This window comes from Pteropus vampyrus, unplaced genomic scaffold (genome assembly GCF_000151845.1).
Source record: "Pteropus vampyrus isolate Shadow unplaced genomic scaffold, Pvam_2.0 Scaffold11, whole genome shotgun sequence".
In the NCBI taxonomy this organism is placed as follows: domain Eukaryota; kingdom Metazoa; phylum Chordata; class Mammalia; order Chiroptera; family Pteropodidae; genus Pteropus; species Pteropus vampyrus.
In genome coordinates this window covers 12744501-12760789 of record NW_011888792.1, presented here as the reverse complement: position 1 = coordinate 12760789, position 16289 = coordinate 12744501, and the positions used below count along the sequence as shown (strand labels likewise).

Genomic DNA, 16289 nt, shown 5'->3' with positions numbered 1-16289 from the left:
ACAATGGCCTCATCTTAGCACTAGAAAAAATAAAATCTTGAGCCTCTGAGTTTACAGCTATGATCTTATATATTTATTTATCTAAGAACTTTGCAGGGTATATGATTGAGTCAGGAAAGAGCTATAGACTGGCCTCCTAGGAAGAAGTACAGATGAGCCCAGAAATAAAAAATCAACTTCCTGGAAGTTGATTTCTGTTCCCTTCTTATTAGTTCTTAGTATATAGACTCTTCTTTGGGACTGACCCACTGAGGAGTAAGATTCCTGTACTAGAGAACTGTACTGATGTACTGTTAAGTAAATAAAACCAAGGGAATTCTCATTCTCAGGAGATAAATACATAGGCTTAGTTACCTTACTGTCACAGCTGTTAGGATATTTGGCCTGGTTTGTACCAGCAGTAGTGTGAATAGACTTTTGTCCTTTCGGATCTCTCTACTCATTTCCTCTCAATGATTCTATGGCCATGTTTTAGAGATAAACGTACTAGGAAATGTGGAGGCCTACAGTCTGAAGCTACTTTGAAAGAAGAGCTTTGCTCAAGTGAGAAGGCAGATCTCAAACCTCAGAGGTAGATAATTCAGAGGGATATGGATCTGTGCCGTGTGCGCTGAGCCTTGACAAATAGACACACAATAATTCTCCTTAAAATAAACAAGCAAACCACAGGCCTAACTCAGAGCTCCTTGCCTGGAAGCCTGATTCCCTCCTTGGGGCAGTGGCTGAGAAGAAAGATGGGTGAATCTGGCAGTGGAATGTCAGTGCTTGTTGGAGAACTGATGCTTGGGGTACCAGGGACAAGGAGATGACATGCTTCCAGGGCTGACGCCATGGGTCCTACCAGTCGGGCTAGGTTTGAGAGGAGAAGAGGCACACAGCAGTGCCTGTCATCATAACTTGAGGAGAGGTGGGTAGGAATAGAGATGTCTAGTGAGACAGGTGGAGCTCAGGTGTCAGGGATGTCTTATTCAGGACTTTTTCCTTGTGACAGGAGCTCAGTTTTTCCTGAATATGGCTTCATTTCCCTGTTTCTGCCCTTCCCCTCTTTCTTTCCCTCAAAATTGCTTGGCTTTGGGCATCTTTTCTCTCAGGTAGGTTCTGTCTACATGGCGGCCCCAGCAACTCTTGGCATACATCCCCCTTGCCATTCCTGGGAGTGAATCTCACTGGAATGATTTGAATCCCCACTCCTACCACTGTGACCAGGGGATGAGGTGTTTGGCCAGGTCATGTGTGTATCCTTGGATCCCAGCAGTGAGGGGCATCCAGCCTAAATAATGTGGATTGAGGGTGGGAAGGAGGCAAGTCCTTAAAAGCAAATCAGGTTGCAATTGGCAGGCAGAAGTCTCCAGTGTCCACTTTGGGTTTGGTCCATAATCAGCAGTTGAGAAGATGAATGATTAGCCATTCAGAAAATCTTTCTGTGAGCTGCCAGCCTGAGCTACTGGCCTGGGACACAGTGCTCACTCCAGCTCTGCAGAAGGAGACTGTTTTATTCCTATGTTTTTAATATAAAATGAGCATAGAGTATAGAATAAAAAAGTATGTCAACTAGATTTTTAAATGCCTTTCTTCTTGAATAGGTTATACTATTTGTAAAGCCAGAGTACTAAGTACTAGTACTAGTACTAGTGCAGAGTACTAGTTTTAAAATCAGCTGTGGTACAAATGCTAGCACCTAAGTTAATCCAAAGCTTATCTCATTTATTGAGTCCTAAAATGTTGGAAAATAAACTATAAAACATACTTTACATTAGGGAGATACCGATGCTCAAGGGATACATACACTGAAGAAGTTAAGATATCATTCTCTCCGTTCTTTCTTGGAGCCTAAAATACAAGCAGCTCTTGATCCATACCTTACTTAGAAGCAGTTTCATTTATACAAATATGCTTTAGTGGTATTCACACATCACTGCCTCAGTTTCTCTTACTGTCCCTGCCATCGCACTCTGGGAAAAAAAATGTTGCCTTTAGAGGATGTGTGGTTTCAGTACAAAAGGAGAGAAGAATAGTGCAAAAGAAGAATGGCCTAGGCAGACCATCTTCCAGAGCTCAGTAACCTCTCCAGACCTCACATTTCTCTTCTGTAAGACCGGGGGAATAACATACCTACCTGACAGTGCTATGCAGAGAGTCCAGTGAAGCAGTGTGAGATCCTGGCCTGTGATAAGTGCTCAATACATATTCATTATTCTCCCATGCCTTCCATGTCCCATCACTGTGAATAGCCTGTTAATTTCTACATTTGGCTTAACAAGTATTTTCTTTAAAAGTTACACCAGTGTCTTTTGGAGTCTTAAAGGACAATCATTCACATTTAGCTATGAACTAATTCAATTTTATTCTTTCCTCCTCATTCCTGGATAGAAAACTGTAAATTTCGAATGGGGGATGGAGTGGGTGGGATGGAAGTGAATCAGCTGAATTTGTAGAATTCGTGGCAGTGACCTGGTCCTGGGCAGATGGTATAGTGAAGGGGAACGAGCTAAGAGACTGGAACATAGTGGCACTATGAATGGAAGGGCATGGAAAGGGAGTTTGCTAACTAAAGACTTTCTTTGATCCAGGACTTTGCCATAGAATGGTTCTGGATCCAGCTAGGGGACGGGAAACTGCCATGTTCTCCTCCTGTTCCTCATAACTTCTTGCTCCCAGAAATTGAGCTAAAACTGCTAGGACCGAATTAAGTGGTCTCATCTGGAAACCAGCCTCCATTTATGACATTGCTTCTGTGGGCAAATGAATCCGACAGACAGCTTTCTAATGAATTTCTGGAACCTTACCAGTTCAGGAAGCCAGGAGCTGCCTGTACTTTACAGATAGTATTTTCATAATGATTAGCCTTCCTATGCTTGCAAATTTCTTTTTACCACATCTTAGAGTGGAAGGCCTCAGAAGGGGTCACTTTTAGTTATTTCTTTCACTTGATATATGCCTTTTACATAGTATAGACTCCACAATTGTAAAATAAAATGGAATAATCAATATATGACTTTTGATTGAAGAAAAACTTAATTTTTAAAGTACTAGGAGACTGTTCCTCAAGCCATGTGGTCCATTCTCAGGGTTTTATACCAAATTTCTCACTTCCTGGTGTCAAGTTGGTTTCTTGACACATAGTAGATAATAATGGCTAAAGAATGAGAACAATTGCAGCAAAAATGTGAAAAACATCTTTTAATTGACATCACCAAGAATCAGAGAATTCTGCAAATTTAAATCATGAGATTATCCTCATTATTACTATTATTAATCATTATTATTCTCATTTCTGCCTATCAAATAGATTGGTGGTGAGTAACTTGGTGCAATCTTTCTGAAAAGTGATTTGACATACATCAAGGGTCTTTTTAAAAATATCATATCCTTTGCTGAGTACTTGATTATTTCCTTAAGATAAGAACTTGAGTAAAGATTTAGGGAGAAAGACATTCATCTCAGCTTTTTTACAGTTTGAACAAAAAAATGGTGTGTGGGGCCAATTCTCCAAAAGTAAGAGATGAGAATATAAATTCAAATGATGAAATATTAATTGTATAGAATTTTAGTGACATAAGAAAATTATGACAAGAATTGTAAGAAAAAAAGAATTTAATAAAAACATATAATTGTATATACAGTAAACTCCTTATTTTGTATACATAGAGGTCCTATCTGGAGCATAAGCAATTACCCTTGGAACTGAGACATTTCTGAAAATGGCAGGTAGAATGACGAGAGGAATCCGGTGGAATTATCTTGGGAAAGAAGTCGTCATCAAGAGGAAGGAGGCCAGGCAGACAAAGCCTCATAAACAGGCAGGGTGAGGCTACTCTGAGGAAGGCAGGGATGCCTGTCACTCAGTCTGTGGGGGCTTCAGAACATATCTGCACTGAGAGAGAGGAGGTTTAACTGTGAAAATGATCTGTTACTGTGTAACAAACTATCTCAAAATTTAGTGGCTTTAAAAAGAAATTTATCAATTTCATTTATGGTTCTGTGAGCTAACTGGGCTCAGCAGGGCAGTTCTCACTCGGGGTCTCTTATGTAGTCGCAGTGAAAGAGCAGTTTGGTTGGAGTCATCTGAAGGCTCAACTGTCTGTACATCCATGGCTGGCAGTTGGTACTGACTGTCCCCTCAGATGTGGCTGTCAGCTGGAGCACCTATACGGGGACTCTCTATAATGATTTTTTTAATTTAATTTTTTTTCTAGGTGAGACAACCCTTGGTTGACATCACAGATTGAAAGGACCTTGTCAGCTTACAATCCCTTATTTTTTATTTTTACACCTACAGCACCTGATCTTCCTAGGTGGTCTCCCATCCAAGTACTAACCAGGCCCAATCCTGCTTACCTTCCGAGATCAGATGGGATCGGGCTTGTTCAGGGTAGTATGGCCGTAGACACTATAATGATTTTTATTATATGGTGGCTGGGTTCTGAGAAGAAGTGGCCCAAGGATGAGCATTCCAAGATACCCAAGTAGCAATGGCAAACCTTATAATAGTCTCAGAAGTCCTAGATCATCCTTTGGGATGCATCCTGTTGGTAAACTAAGTCACTAATCCCAGTCCAGATTCAGTGGGTAGAGGATTAGATTTCACCTCTTGATGTGAGGGGCAGCAGGTGCTTACAGGAAGGGAAGGAATTGATGGCAGCCGTATTTCAAGCCTATCTACCACAACTGTTTGCAATAAAGAGCTCTGGAAAACGTTCCTGCATAGGACTTAAAGCAGGGCTGTTTGTACCTTAAAGTATAAGCCAAAGGAGGCAGAGAATCCTGGCTTTGGTGTCCTCAGGCTCCAAAGAGCACAGCTGTGCTTCTGTATCTGGAGGAAGTCTCTTGGGGACCAGGAGGGACAAAAGTACATGGCAGCTATAGCACTCACAACAGTGACCAAAAGAAAAAACTTTAAAGGTGAGCCCTGGCAGTGAAAGTGAGGCATGTGCAAAGGTGTGGAGGCCCCCAGAGTGAATGTCATTATAAGGCTGCAGTTCGGAAAGTAAAGAAAACAGAGTAGTTACTGAGTTCATCTGAGAAATCCCTTAGAACCTCCCAGAAATAATTCAGGAGACCACTGCAAGATACAGGGGGAGAGTGGGATTTTCAGTGGAAGCATTGAAATACAAGTTAACGACTACTAATATCACCCCATTTTTTCATCCCAACTTGATGCAAAACAAGTTACATTGACTTAAATGTATGAATACTTTGTTTCTATGTACACACATAAACATACACATGTGCAAAAGTACTTGGAAAAAAAGAAGAAGGTGCACCAAAGTGTTAACTGTGTCTTTGCGGTCTCCAAGGTCAGATCTCTTTGATATCGGGACAGCATTTTTGACTCCCTCCTTTGCATATTTTTCTGTACAGTTCCAATTTTCTGAACATTTTGCTTGTATAACTAGAAATACGTACACATTAAAAAATATGTCTGTCTTTAATGATGGTGCCTGCTCAAATGATGTCATGAGGGAAGAAGTTCTTCCTCCGCCCAGGCCCTGACTCTGGACACAACGAACTTGACAGCCAAGAACATCTACAGCAGATTTGGTCTCCAGCTCAGCACAGGGAACAATGAGTGTAGCAGGCTGAGGACCACTGGGTAAGGATGTGCAGAGTAGTCCCAGGTGGACCCTTACCAGCTCGTCATCCCCCCAGGTTGTCCTCCCCAGGCTCCCAGAAGTTGTGCTTTGTTTACATGCACATCCATAGGCATTTCACTTCGATATCCATTGGGGCCATTTGATCACACTCCCTTCTTTCCACCTAGTCCCCACGAGTCCTCTTTGGTTAGCCCCCAGACATCTTTCCTAACTTCCTGGAAGTTTAATAGCATCACTTCTGCTTTCCATCTTGAAGACAAGTTTCTCAGTTTCCCATAGTTCCCTCAGCCGGAGTGCACGCATTCTGGTAAATTCCCCCACACTTTTGGAGAGTCAGCACAGGCATCATCTCCTGTAGAAAGCCTCCCCAAGCATTCTAGCCTTCTGTCCTCAAAATTATCCATTCCCAAACTGGCCTCCTATGTACTGTGTTCCACTTCCTCACAGCCCTATCCTCAAATAAACAAAGAAATAAAGTACTAGGAGAATAATTGGGGACAGACGATATGGTATGACATAAGTGAACTTTATCTTTTAATATTCTGGTATTGAATAGTGTGGCCATTTATTTTATTTAAAAAATATCTTAAGATGCTGATTAGCCATACATTTAAAAAAATTTTTAATATCTTTTTATTAATTTTTTGACATCTGAACAATAGTGAACTTTTTCAAATAAAACATTTTATAAATCCAAAACTCTGTTTTTAAAGACAGGATTTAGGTAAAGTGCTTGAAATTGCCAGACCCAGACAATTACATAAAGTCTGAAAAAAACAGGTGAACCGAACATAAAAAAGTTGAATACAAACTTTTGTTCACAAAATCATAAGTTTTTGAGTTAAGAGACTTTTTATTCTCCTGAGACTACCCCACATTGTTTCTACTACATCTACAGGGATTTTATTTTTAAGGTTAAATAATTAGTTTCTCAAATATAGATCTTCTAATGTGATTTCTAATATTTCTAAGCACAGCCATCTACAGGGTCCTCCTTCAAATTTTTGTGCTAGGAACTGATTTAGGCATCTTTGTTTTATTGTTGGTCCTTGTACATTATTTGTTTCAGTTTTTATGTGTTTCCTGTTACTTCCTAAGCATGGTGTAATGCTTAAGAATAATGATGCTTTTGGTGTCTTTTAAAGGTATTTACAGAATGTCTATCTAGGCATTATGCTGGAGTTGCCTGTGGGAGTGCATACTTTCCTTAACTGTTTCACATCTGAAGTGAACTATGTGCTCTGTACCTGGAGGAAGTCTCTTGGGGACCAGGAGGGACAAAAGTGCCTTCTGGTCCCCAAGTCTCTCTTTGATTAAAAAGTGTGTTAATTATAGATTTAATTTTTAAGAGCTTGATCCTTATAATGTAAGATCTTCTGTGGGAGTCAATGAGCAGGCAAAGTCTTACGGAGGACAGACTGGTAGTGTGAACTTGGCTGCTTCACCAGATCCGCCTGTCTGGTGATTTGGCCATCCTCCAGTTGCTGGGGTGATAGGCCATAATGTTTCACATTGTGTTCCTCACTGGGACTTGCCCTTGGAGACAGAAAATTTCCTCTACAAGACTGTCCCACTCCAAGGAGATGCTAGGAGACAATGACTGTCTGATGAAGGGATTTAAAACCCCGCCCTTTTTGGCTCAATTTGGGTCACCTCTGCAGTCCCAGCTCCAGGGCTTGCTGTAGGATCATGCACACCTCTGATGGAATTATGTTGTAGGTCACTTTCTGTCTAGTCTTGCCCCCTCACTTCCTTACAAATGTGTGTCCTGAGGCACCCACTTCACTCCATAAACCATCTGTATGCAGCTGTCTATCGCAGAGAACATTTCCAAGGAACTCAGACTGACGGACATCATTGTTGAATTTCTTGAAGTAATCTCTGCATTTTAGGAAGAAACGATTAGATGTCATGGAAACAGTTTCAACAGTTTTGAAGAGCTTGGTTACACATGAAGACAATCAAGGGAAGTTTTGTTGGTGGTCACACCCAGGCTTAAAATAACATGGGAAGATGAAGAAGCACAGAAGTGCCAGAGGAGATGGGCGTTAGGGGGCACCAGAGGGCAGTGAAAAGGAGATTGAAAACACTACCAAAAAATCATTAATTGTAGATTTAAAAACTTAATATTTTAAATAAGTATTCTTAAAAATCACCAAATGCCCATTTAGCAGGAATCTTTGTTAGCTACAAAAATCACACTGTGGCCTGGGGATTCAAGTGCTCCAAAAATTTGTATAAAATTGCCTAACACTTACTATTCATATACTATGTCATTGCAAGGATCTGGAATTGGTCTTTCGCTGTCAGATATAAGAATTCTATGAAGTATTCCTGTAGCATGTATCAGAGTATAAGGTCTTAAGGTGGTTAAAAATGATTTTCCTAATAGTATATTTGCCTAGTGCGTAACAGCTACTCAGATGTTTATTGAATGGATACATAAATCAGTGAATAAGTCTAGTAGGTGAATATAAATTCTGGATATTTTCCTTACTGTTTAGAGGAATGAAACTTACTTCAGATAAGTTGCACAGTCTCATGGGACTTCCAATGCTTTTGGTTATTGTTGCAGTTAGATCTACTGTGGTAAGTGTTCTTTTGACTTTTTAAAAAGGTAGAATGAACTAGGAATCTGTTGTTAGAACATCATCAAAGGTATGAACCAAACATGTATGTTCATCAATGTTATTTTGCAATGAAAAATTTGCAATGGCTCAAAATTTCAACAATAAGAAAATGCTTAAATAATTTTAATAAACCGGGTTATTATGTAGTAATTGAAAATGTTTTCAAACGATTTTTTTGGTATTATTTTTAAATAAACTTTATTTTTAGAACAGTTTTAGATATACAGAAAATTTGCACAGGTAGTACAGGGAGTTTTCATGAATTCAGCACCCAGTTTTTCCTATTATTAACATCTTACATAAGCATGGTACATTTGTTCCAATTGATGAACTGGCATAGGTACATTATTAACGTAAAGTTCATACTTTATTCAGATTACCTTAGTTTTTACTTAATGTCATTTTTCTGACCGGAGATCCCATTCAGACATCAAATTACATTTTGTCATATCTCCTTAAGCTCCTATTGGCTATGGCAGTTTCTCAGACTTTGCCTATTTTTGATGATTTTGTAGGTTTGAGGAGTACTGGCTAGAAGTTTTGTAGAATGTTTCTCAGTTGGGATTTGTTTGATGTTTTTCTCTGGATTAGACTAGGGTAATGGGTTTTGGGGAGAAAGAACACAGAGATAAAGTGCCATTTTCATTACATCAAGAGTACATACTATAACATGATTTATCATGGTTAATGTTCACTTTGACCACTTGGCTGAGGTACTGTTTGTCAGGCTTTTCCTCTATAAAGTTATCCTTCCCCCACCCCATGCAATGTACTCTGCGGAAGGATGTCATTATGTACAACTTACACTTAAGGAGTGGGAAGTTATGTTCCACTTCTTTGAGCATGGAGTCTTTTACATAAATTATTAGAAATTAATCATGGGAGATTTGTCTGCTCTCCCTCATTATTTATTCAGTCATTTATTTATATCAGTATGGACTCATGGATACTTATATACTTTCAGTTATAACTCAATACTAATTTACTTTTTTGCTCTGATTGTTCCAGCTTGGGTAACTGGGGGCTCTGTCATTTGGCCCCTGTGTCCCTTTGACACACTCTCATCATTGTGTCTGTTTGTTTGCTTGAGCACTTACTTACTTTCTTGCTGTAAGAAACACTCATCTTGTATGTTTTCTGTCCTAGTCCTAGAAGTAGCCATTTCTCTAAGAATCCCTAGTTTCTTTTACTTGAGACTGATATTAGAAACTAAGATCTGAGAACTAGATGTACTTATTACTATTGGGGAACATTTTTAATAGCCTAGAACAATGTTTATTATAGTCTGAAATTTTAAAAACACAAAATTTGTTAAAAAGTGATATGAATTGTGTGCATGTAAAAGATATAAGTTCAGGGAAAATGAAAAAAATGCTAAATGTCAACAGTTCACTTATCAAAGTGTTGTGTGATTTTTGTTTATAATTCACCCCCCAAGTTGTAGATCATGAATCATATACCTTGCAAGTAGAAAAAAGGAATAGTAGTTTTTAATATTAAAATTATTTTTTAAAAGTAAAATGAGGTAGATCTTGTTAATATTACTCATCTCCTCAGACTGTATTTTTAGTAATCATTATGCTCCTGTGTCCCACAAATTCTTATTGTATACACCAGGAGTTGAGCCAGAAGCTGTTATCAACATCTGTTTTGAGGAGAATTTGAGGACAGTTAATGTAATGATGGAAATTTTCTAGCAACTACAAAATTACGAAATGTCCTTACTGTTATTGAAATTATTTAAGAACAGTTTTATTTATGTCACGGTTTCTTACACTTCACAAATTCAAATTTTCTGCCATATTTACCCACCACTTGTACAATATTTATTTAATAGCTTTTTCTAAATGGATTTTCTAAAACTTTAGATACATTTATGAAAAACCTTTTCATTACCCTAAGTAAAGAAATGTCACGTCAAGAATAGAACATAAATATAAAACAAAATACAATGGAATAAAACAATGTTATTAAAGTTAAAAGATAAAGTGAAGGATGTCCTGATATAAAGTCAACATGTAAATATGGCCTGAAAAATCCTGCATGGTTTTGGGCCCTGCTTCACCATGTCATCTTGACTTTTCTTGACCCCTCCAACTAACCCACACTGTTCTTAATTTAGAGCTTTTTATTGGTCATAACCTTCCCTGCCATGCCGGGTTTTTTGTTTGTTTGTTTGTTTGTTTGTTTTTTGCTCAGGAACATTGAGGTAATGTCTGCTCACTTGCTGGCTATCAGCTCATCCTCGGGGAAGCCATTCCCAGTCTTCCAGACTTGGTCAGATCCCTAGTTTTGTTCTCTTTTTTACATTCTCTGCTTTGTTGTACTCTTCCCAATAGCAAATGTTGTAATAGTGAGATTATTCGATTGCTCATCTCTTTCCTACTTTTCTTTCACAAGAACATAGATCTGGACTCACTGTTGTATTCACAGCATGTCAGATAGTGCCTGGCTCATAAAAGGAACTCATTGAATAGTGAAATGAATGAATAAATAAACATAACACTCCCCAAGATTTTGACATTATAAATTAGTCAATTCTAAACATTCCTTTTGAGTGCAATTTTTTCCTCTATTCAATTTGTTTCTCTCCCAGGTCATGTTAAACTTGACTAAGCAATAATGAGGGATAGGAAATAAAAAAGTTAGCTTTTTGTATCCCTGTGAAAGATTTTGAGGTTCAGGCTTTCTGAATCCTCCTTAGCTAATGCCATTCCAGCTATTTCCTAAAATCGATGGCCTAACTTTCACATAGAATACCTGCAATATGGCAAAGCTATAGCTTTAACATATTAAAATGTACATATGACTGTTAAATTAGGAAAAAAGATTATATACCACGTAGGTCATTTTTCATAGCCATAATGGTATGTTTATCAGGCTGCAGGCCACACCGACTGTTGTTATTTGACTAGTGGAAGAAGGATGAAAAATACCGTTTTTAAAGAAGTTATTTATTTTACTAAAGAAATTACCTTATTACAATCATAGTTAATGGTTTACAGGTTTCCTTTTTTTTTCTCCCTCTCTTTTTAGCCCTATTTCTAAAGAGTTATATCAGTCAGGGCCCAGTAAGGAAAGCACAACCATTCTGAGTATTCAAAGCAAAGGAAGAATTGGCTACACAGATGGTGGAGAAGCTGAGAAGCCAAACGGGGAATCAGGAGGCAAGCCAGAGTTTGGCAAGAGCAGGCAGTCAATATTACTCTTAGACTGGGCGGACAAAGGTTGGAGGTGATTGGAGCCCAATGATTGGGGTCAGCTAGTGAAGGAGGTTCCACATTGGAATTATAGGTGGTGGAGGAATGGAGCTGTGGGAGACACACAACCCTGGCCAGAGCATCCTCCAGAGGCATAAAAGTGAGAGGAGAAATACTCTGGCTTCTCCCTTCCAGCTCCCCTCCCACTGGCTGAACTCATTCAGATGCCAGCTGACAGACAGCCATCAGGAGTCTAAGTAAGAGGAGTACAAGGAATGGCTCTGTTGACAGACAGGTCCTGGACCAGAACAGATATTGTGCCATGTTCTGCTCCTGGGTGGAGAGGATAAAATTTTTGCTCTCTCCCAGGGACATTCCAGTAGACTTTACTAATACCTACCAGGAAAGAAATGCATGCTTATTTTCCTTCCTCTTCCTCGTCCTCCTCTTCCTCGTCCTCGTCCTCCTCCTCCTCCTCCTCTTCCACCTCTTCCTCCTTTATCTTTCTTCTACCTTTTTTTTTTTTAGAAATGTGAAAATATTAAGAAATGAAACAAAGGAAGAAAGATGTAAGATGATTTAAACTAGGATTTTGCCCATTTAAGTGCCACATAGCAAGACTCGGTGTGGATTTTGACCAAGAGCTCCATGAAGTACCATGTTTAGCCTTTTAGGAGCATCTGAGGCTTCTGATAAGGCACCAGGTCCCTGAGCTACAGATGAGCTGCCTGCCTTTGTGCTGGTTTGTGACTGAACTTCTACCTGTGCAGTGCTGGGATATACAGATTGCTTAGGGAGGGCGGTGACTCACTGATTTCTCTGGAAGAATGGTTGAGAAGTTCTGGGCCCTAATCCTTAAAGGCAGGATAAATTTAGATGCTAAGGATATTAGCTTGAGTCTTTAATTCCTGATTCTCTGACCCTCTGCTTTTTAGGAAATGTCTAACCTTTGTTCTCTGCACTCTTGTTTAAAATAGGAAACATGAATCACAACCCTTTAATTTTATCTTTTCTAAGAAAAGGATTAATATTGGCTATTTTCAGTGTCCTCAGCACATCCTTCCAGCCTCAGGCTCTAGAACCTGTAACCTTCCCATAATTCAAAGAGCTAGGATGGGATCAATGTACTGGGGGGACCATCTTGGCTTTGCAGTGTCATTCGGTTTACTCTCTTCCTCCTCTGAGCAGAAAGCTTTTTGTTCTCTTTCCTTCTCAGCCCTAGAATATGGCCCAAGAAATGAAAGAATGGATTCTAAAAATGTCCACTACTCTTTTCTTTAAATTTTCCAAATTCTATCAATTCCTTAGAATTGAGGTAAATTCTAATTACCTAAAATTTTTCTGTTTCCATTTATCCATTCCACTCTTCATCACTTATCGAAGGCTAGTTCTATGGCAGACACTGTGTGAGCACTGGGAGTAAAAATACTATTAGTAAGACATGGTTGCCTCTCTTGAGTTAACAGGTAGAGAAAGCTATTTGTTCCTATTTGGAAAGATCTGTGTAGGAATGAGAACTTCTAAGTCATGTAGTGTCCAGCAATCGATTTGAAATATAACAATGGCTTTCAAACTTTCATGACTATGCCATTATTAACAAATACATTTTATATAACTTTCTGTACACATACCCATGAATACAAATATACTTTAAAATTCAAGAAATTTATTAGGATAATTTCTGATATTTTCCATTCTATTCCATTCCTTTTTTTTTTTAAATAAACTTACTGGTTTTGACCCATTTTATTGATTTTATTACTCACTAATGAGTTGAAATCCAAAATTTGAAAAAAGTTAATATCAATGTAATTTTGAAGTGTTACATAAATTAGTATAACAATGTTCCCAGAAGCTAACTGACTTAGATAAGTCACAGAGCTGGTGAGTGGAAGTGTCAGAACTGGAGTCCACCTCATGGAGCTCAGTTCTCTCTCCTGCTGCTAAATTTCTATGGCACCTGTATAGATAGTTAACTTGGTAATTAATATATACAATGGTTTTTGAAATGTATTTGTCTTAAAGTTTAACCTTTTTACTTTAATGCATTAAGATGTTAAGTTATTATTTTGTCTTTTCTCATTATATTTTAAGCATCTTGACATAGTCTACATTTCATTATAGCCTTGTATGACTCAGCATAATAATTGATATAGAAAAGTCAATGTTAATTTTAATTGAGATTAAATATGAAAGGCATTATTTGTAGATGATCAGAAAAGACAAAATGCTTGATTAACAGTTAAGCTTGTGGTTAAAATGTAAGCTCTGGAGTCAGTTTTCATAGGTAGAATCATAGGTAGAATTTTCTGGCTCCACCATTTACTAGACATTAGGTAAGTTATTTAATGACTCTGTTCCTTCATGTCCTTATCTAGAAATTGGGATAATTATACTAATTATCTCATGGGGTTGTTTTGAGGATTAAATGCATGTAAAGCACTTAAGATAGTGCTTGGCACATACCAAACCCTCAACAAATGTTAGCTGATATAATTATCATTACCAATATCATCATCATCTCTGATTGACTTTATAGGTAGCTTATAAAGGAATATTATCAGTGGAAAATTTAGGATCTTGAATATAAAGTTAATTTTTAGGAATTCAACAGGGAAGGGAATTATTTGAAGCTGTTTTGGTCTATTATGAATGAAATACTTCAGTAATGTATGGTTTGAAAGACTGTTACTGACATTTTTATTGACTGAATTTTTAGCAGGAGCAGTAAAATTGTCTGACTTGAATTAAAAAACCTCAGATTATTTTGTTGGTTCAATAAGAAGTTAATATGATAATAGGTATTTTGTAGCCCAGACTGCAAGTATATTGAGCAATCACAGAAATTGAAAACTTAACAATTGACTGCCTGCCCTTAGGTCATTGGATTATACAACTTTACAATTTCCTTAACCCTTCCCATCTTGTCCTCACTACAATGTTCCATATACAATGAAATGAAATGTTTTCCTTTCAGAACCTTTAATAGTCTTGTCTTTGTATGTTAGTTCAGATTTACATATTTATTATTTTCTTAGTGCTTACTTATAACTTTATTTTATTCGAATGATGGGCCCTGTGGTTATAAAAGGATGTGTCAGTTTGGTCCTTTCTTTAGTAACACTTTTTATGTATTTTCATTGGGAAAAAGCAAAGATAGAAGTTTATCATGGAAGGTTAACATAAGGGGATACTTCATACAACATCTGTGTTTGCAGTACATTGTTTCATTGCATCTTGGTAACTTTTCTATTAAATTTGAACTAGTACATGTTATATTTTATCCTTTTTTTGTTGTTTTGAATGGAGTTATTAAACTTACTGTGGTCAGGGGAACTCCTAGGATTTTAACAGTAAAGTGGTTATCCCATTCCCTGGCAATTATCTTATTCAGTATGCTGATAAAAATTCTTGTACAGTAAATAAATAAAAAAGGATAGTTTAGAAATAAAGTTTCATTTCTGAAAATGACAGTAATTTTTATATACATGGAATTTAAAAAATTTCTCTTATGTGTTCTCACCCTCATCTTGGTCTTTTGTATATTCTGCTAGTTACCTTATAATCTGCCATATTTATTGCACTAGCTACTGATTTAATTTTTCAAATGTACCAAGTATTTGTAAAAAAAATTATTTATTTTCAATTACTGATGACAGTCAATATTATTAATATTATTTTATATTAGTTTCAGGTGTACAGAATAATGATTAGACATCTGTATAATTTACAAAATGATCTCTGATTAGTCTAGTACCCACTTGGCACTATCCATAGTTACTACAATATTATTGACTATATTCCCTATACTGTACTTTACATCTCCTTGACTAATATGTATTTCTTAATCTTTTCATCTTTTTTACCCAGCCCCCCTGACCATCTGACAGCCATCAGTTTGTTCTCTATATCTATGAATCTGATTTTGTTTTGTTTGTTTGTTTATTTTAGTCTTTAGATTCCATATATAAGTGAGGTCATGTGGTATTTGTCTTTCTCAATTTGACTTATTTTACTTAACATAATACCCTCTAGGTCTATTCACGTTGTCGCAAATGGTAAGATTTCATTATTTTTTATGGCCGAGTAATATTCCATTGTATATATGTACTACTTCTTTATTCAGTCATCTATTGATGGGCACTAAGGTTGCTTCCATATCTTAGCTGTTGTGAATAGCAGTGCAACAAACATAGGGGTACATATATCTTTTCGAATTAGTGTTTTGAGTTTATATAAATACCCAGAGGTAGAGTTGCTGGGTCATGAGGTAGTTTTATTTATTTTTTAAAACTTTTTGACTCCCAAATATTTTTTTCCTTAAATGAATGATTTATATGTTAGTCAGAATTGCTGCATGATAAACAACTGTTTTTAAAAATAGTTATCTGGAATGTACATAAATGACCTTATTAGTCTGTTCTACCAGATTAATGTATCATTAGATGGGCAGTTTGCCAATTTATTGATAGTATTAGCTGTATTTGCTACATTGTTTTATCTTTGGGAATTAAATCAGTCCTGTTGATAGTATGGAGTCCAGTAGTTATGATTTTTAGCTCCATTCTCACATCTATTTTTTGTCAAGTAAAGGCAGAAAAAAAGTGAGGATTAGAAATGTAAATGTATGTATGTGTACACACACATACACACACACAATGGAAATGGAACTCCTAAGAAATAGAATTGTAAAAGTGCAGATACTAGACCCAGACCATGTAGGTTCAGATCCCAGTTCTCTATTTATGTAAAGGAAAATACAAATGAAAAATTAGAGGTTTAATTCTCCTTAAAAATAAGGGAAGGGACTTCTACCTCCTTCCTTTTCATAGAGCATTTACTTTAGAAAACTTGTGATTGCAAGT

General features: G+C 37.2%; 1 protein-coding gene and 1 non-coding gene across 10 annotated transcripts in view; one reads left to right on the top strand and one right to left on the bottom strand.

Moving 5' to 3' along the window:
• The window catches only part of MCTP1 (multiple C2 and transmembrane domain containing 1), a 464000-nt gene that overhangs the window by 18407 nt on the left and 429304 nt on the right, over nucleotides 1-16289 (top strand). The gene's annotated exons all lie outside the window — the stretch shown is intronic.
• Nucleotides 4271-4389, bottom strand: LOC111731896. Its single transcript, XR_002777366.1, has one exon. It is a non-coding gene; the product is annotated as a 5S ribosomal RNA (ribosomal RNA).